This window comes from Coturnix japonica, unplaced genomic scaffold (assembly GCF_001577835.2).
Source record: "Coturnix japonica isolate 7356 unplaced genomic scaffold, Coturnix japonica 2.1 chrUnrandom504, whole genome shotgun sequence".
Classification (NCBI taxonomy): domain Eukaryota; kingdom Metazoa; phylum Chordata; class Aves; order Galliformes; family Phasianidae; genus Coturnix; species Coturnix japonica.
Window position 1 is genome coordinate 10,862 of NW_015439894.1, and position 4,590 is coordinate 15,451.

General features: G+C 54.3%; 1 pseudogene; it reads right to left on the bottom strand.

The window, feature by feature from the left end:
* Positions 1-2,010: 2,010 nt before the first annotated feature.
* Positions 2,011-4,590, bottom strand: part of LOC116652642 — a 20,242-nt pseudogene continuing 17,662 nt past the window's right edge.

Here is a 4,590-nt window from a genome sequence, read left to right on the forward strand (position 1 = left end):
GTCTCATTGGGTGGAGATGAAGGTCCTTGGTGGGGATTCATGGAAGGCGTCCTGAGCCGTTTGATGGGGAGGCGATTCTGGGGGTCTCAATGGGGGAGCCCCGGGATGGGGTCCTTGGGTGTGGGGGTCATATAAGAGTCCCTGAGATCTGTAGGTGGGGATGATGGTTCTCAATGGGGGGGGGGACCAGAATGGGGGACTAGGGTCCTGAGGTCCTGAGTTCGGTGGGGGTTGGGAATCTCTGGTCGGTCTTTGATGGGCGGATTGGGTGGGGAGCTCCTTTCGGGGGGTGTTCTGGGCATGGGGTCTCAGGTTGGGAGGATATGGAGGGTTCCCTTGGAAGGGGATCATGAAGGTCCTGAGTTGGTTGGGGGATGGGGGGATTCTGGTCGTTCCCTCAATGGGGAGGCATGGGGATGGGGGTCTCTGGAGGGTCTGAGACCTGAGTCACTTGTGGGGCGGGGTGAGGGGAAGCTGGGGTCTCAATGGTGGGGTTGGGATGGGGGGTCCTTGGGAGCGTCTGGGTCCTGGAGGTCCTGTTTTTATGAGGGTGATGGGGGGATTCTGGGCGTCTCAATGGGGGTGGGATGGGATGGGGCTCGATGTTGTGGTGGGGGGAAATGGGAGATTCTGGGGGTCTCAGTGGGGGTGGGATGGATGGGGGGGGTCTTGATTTTTGGTGGGGGGATGAGATCGGGCGGGTCAATGGGGGGATGGCGGATGGGTCTTATTTGTGGTGGGGGTCATTGGCGGGATTCTGGGCGGTCTCAATGGGGGGATGGGATAGTGGGTCTCGATTTGTAGGTGGGGGATGGGAGGATCTGGGCTCCAATGGGGGGATGGATGGGGGGTCCTTTGGTGCAGGTCTGGGATCTTGGGGGAGGCCTGGGGCTCCTGGGGGTCCTGAGGTTGTGTTGAGGAATGGGGGTGGATTCTGGTGGTCTCATGGGGGGATGGAGGGGAATCTTGGGGGTCTTGGAGGGTCTGAGGTTGTGTGGGGATGGGGGATTTGGGTCTTGATGAGGGGGACGAAGATTGGGGGTTCCTTGGGGGGGCATCGGCCTCGGGTCTCAGTGGGGGTTGAGATGGGGGTCCTGGGGTGGGGTCCTGGAGGGTCCTGAGGTTGTGGTGGGGGGATGGGGGGGATTCTGGGGGGTCTCGATGAGGGGACGGAATGGGGGGTCCTGGGTGGGGTCCGAGGGCCTGGTCTCCAATGGGGGTGGAGATGAGGTTCCTTTGGCGGGGTCCTGGAGGGTCCTTGGGGGGTTGTAGTGGGGGGGAGCTGTTGGTGCTGCAGCTGTTTGTGCTGCAGCTGCTGGTGCTGCAGGTGCTGCAGTTGTCAGTGCTGCAGGTGTTGCAGCTGTTGGTGCTGCTGGTGCTGCAGCTGTTGTTGCTGCAGCTGTTTGTGCTGCAGCTGTTGGAGCTGTTGGTCCTGCAGCTGTTTGTGCTGCAGATGTTGCAGCTGTTGGTGCTGCTGGTGCTGCAGCTGTTTGTGCTGTTGGTGCTGCTGACTGTTGGAGCTGCAGCTGTTGGTCCTGCATCTGTTGCTGCTGCAGGCTTTGGAGCTGTTGTTGCAGCTGTTGGCGCTGCAGTTGTTGAAGCTGTGGTGCTGCAGGTGTTGCAGCTGTTTGTGCTGCAGCTGCAGGTGCTGCAGGTTTTGGAGCTGTTGGTGCTGCAGCTGTTGCAACTGTTGGTGCCACAGCTGTTGGTCCTGCAGCTGTCAGTGCTGCAGGTGTTGCAACTGTTTGTGCTGCAGCTGCTGTTGCTGCAGGTTTTGGAGCAGTTGGTGCTGCAGGAGTTTGTTGGTGCTGCAGCTGTTGGCGCTGCAGGTGTTGGTGCTGCAGCTGTTGCAGCTGTTTGTGCTGCAGCTGTTGGAGCTGTTGGAGCTGCAGGTGTTAAAACTGTTGTTGCTGCAGCTGTTGTTGCAGTGGCTGCGTTCTTGCAGTTCTTGCAGCTAATTGCAGTTGTTGCTGTAGCTGCTGCAGTTGATGCAGTGGATGCAGCTGCCACCATTGGTGCGATTGCTGCCATTGCTGCATTTGTTGCATTTGCTGCTGTTGCTGGTACGGTTGCTGCAGCTGCCACAGCTGCTGTAATTGCTCTATTTGCTGCGTGTGCTGCAATGTATTGAGCTGCTGCAGTGGCTGCATTGACTGCAGGTGTTGCATTTGCTGCAGCTGTTGCCATTGTTGCCGCAGTTGTCGCATTTGCAGCTGTTGCATTTGCTGCTGTTGCTGTCATCGCTGCTGCAGTTGTTGCAGTTGCTGCAGTTGTTGCTGCAGTGGCTGCAGTCGTTGCATTCGCTGCTGTTTTTGCTGTCATCTCTGCAGTGGCTGCAGATGTTGCAGTTGCTGCATTTGCTGCTGTTGTTGCTGCAGTGGCTGCAGCTGCCGCGGTCGCTGCTGCAGTGTCTGCAGCTGTTGTGTTTGCTGCTGCAGCACTGGCTGCAGTTGCTGCATTTGCTGCAGCAGTCGCTGCATTTGTTGCTGCTGTTCCTGTTGTTGCTGCAGTTGCTGCAGGTGTTACATTTGCTGCGATTCTCGCAATTGCTGCTGCAGTGGCTGCTGTTGTTGCATCTGCTGCTGTTCCCGTTGTTGCTGCAGTGCCTGCAGCTGTTGCAGCTGTTGCATTTGCCGCTGTTGCAGTCATTGCTGCTGCAATTGTTGCATATGCTGCTATTTATGACATTGCAGCAGCAGCAGCAGCTGTTGTTGCATTTGCTGCTGCTGTTGCTGCAGTTGTTGCATTTGCTGCAGCAGCAGCTGTTGTTGCATTTGCTGCCGCTGTTGCTGCATTTGCTGCTGCAGTTGTTGCATTTGCTGCTGTTGTTGCAGTTGTTGCACTTGCTGCTGTTCCTGTTGTTGCAGCTGTTGTTGCATTTGCTGCTGCTGTTGCCGCAGTTGTCGCAACAGCTGCTGCTGCATTTGCTTCTGCAGTTGTTGCAGCTGTTGTTGCATTTGCTGCCATTGTTGCAGCTGTTGCACTTTCTGCTGTTCCTGCTGTTGCAGCCGTTGTCGCATTTGCTACTGTTGCAGTCATTGCTGCTGCAGTTGTTGCAGTTGTTGCATATGCTGCTATTTATGCCATTGCTGCTGTAGCAGCAGCAGTTGTTGCATTTGCTTCTGCAGTTGTTGCAGCTGTTGTTGCATTTGCAGCTGTTGTTGCATTTGCAGCTGTTCCTGTTGTTGCAGCCGTTGTTGCATTTGCTGCTGCAGCTGCTGCAGCTGCTGTTGCATTTGCTGCAGCTGTTGCACTTGCTGCAGTTCCTGTTGCATTTTCTGCAGTTCCTGTTGTTGTATCTGCTGATGCATTTGATGCTGATGTAGCTGCTGTTGTTGCATCTGCTGCATCTGTTGCACTTGCTGCAGTTCCTGTTGCAGCCGTTGTTGCATTTGCTGCAGTTGTCGCTGCAGTTGTTGCAGTTGCAGCCGTAGCTCTGCAGTCGCAGCGCTGCAGTGTTGGCACTTTGGCACTGCAGCACAATGGGGGGGGGGGAGTGTCATATGGGGGTTATGGGGGTCTCATTAATGGGGGGTGCATATGGGTGTCATTATAGGGGGTTTATTATGGGGTGTTATTATGGGGTGTGGCTCAATGGGTTCAGTTATGGGGGGCGGTCATTATTGGGCGGGGTCACATGGGCTATATTATGGGGGGTCATATAGGGGGAGCTAATAGGGGGGTCTATGGGCGTGTTATTATGGGTGTCATTAATAGCGGGGTTTATTGTGGCGGTGTCACATGGGGGCTTATTATGGGGGGGTCAACTATGGGGGTAATAGGAGGGTCATTATAGGGGGTTTATTATGGGGTGTCATTATGGGGGGGTCTCAATGGGGGGTCAGTATGGGGGGCTTATTATGGGGGTGCATTATAGGATGGTTGATGGGGGTCTCAATTAATGGGAGGGTCGATTATGGGGGTTTCCATGTATAGGGGTTTAGTACTGGGGTTCATTATGGGGTCTCAATGGGCAGGTGTCGTATATAGGGATTTTATGGGTCTCATTCATGGGGGTGTCCTCAATGGTTCGGAGTATGGGGGCTTATATAGGGGGGGGTCATTATAGGGGTTATTATGGGGGGGGTCTCAATGGTGGTGTTATAGGGGAGTCATGATAGGGGTTATTATTAAGGGGGGTCAATATTGGGGGGTTATCTATGGGGTGTCGATTATAGGCGTTGTATTATGGGGGTACTCAATGATCTTATATGGGGTTTCATTATAGAGGTTATTAGTGGGGTTATTATGGGGTCATCTAGTAGGGGTTTAGTTGGTATGGGGTGGTGTTATCTATCGGGGGGTCTCAATGGGTGTCAGTATGGGGCTTATTATGGGGGTCACTATGGGTTATTATGGGGGGTTATTATGGGGGGGGTCATTGATGCGGGGTTATTATGGGGGGTTTTATTATGGGGGTCACTATGGGCTTATTATGGGGTCATTATAGGGTTTAGGGTCATTATGGGGGTAATATGTGTTCATTATAGTGGTTTATTATGGTGTTATTATGGGGGGTCTCAAATGGGGGCCACTAATGGAGGGGCTATTATGAGGGGGTCATATGGGGGTATAGGGTTCATTATGGTT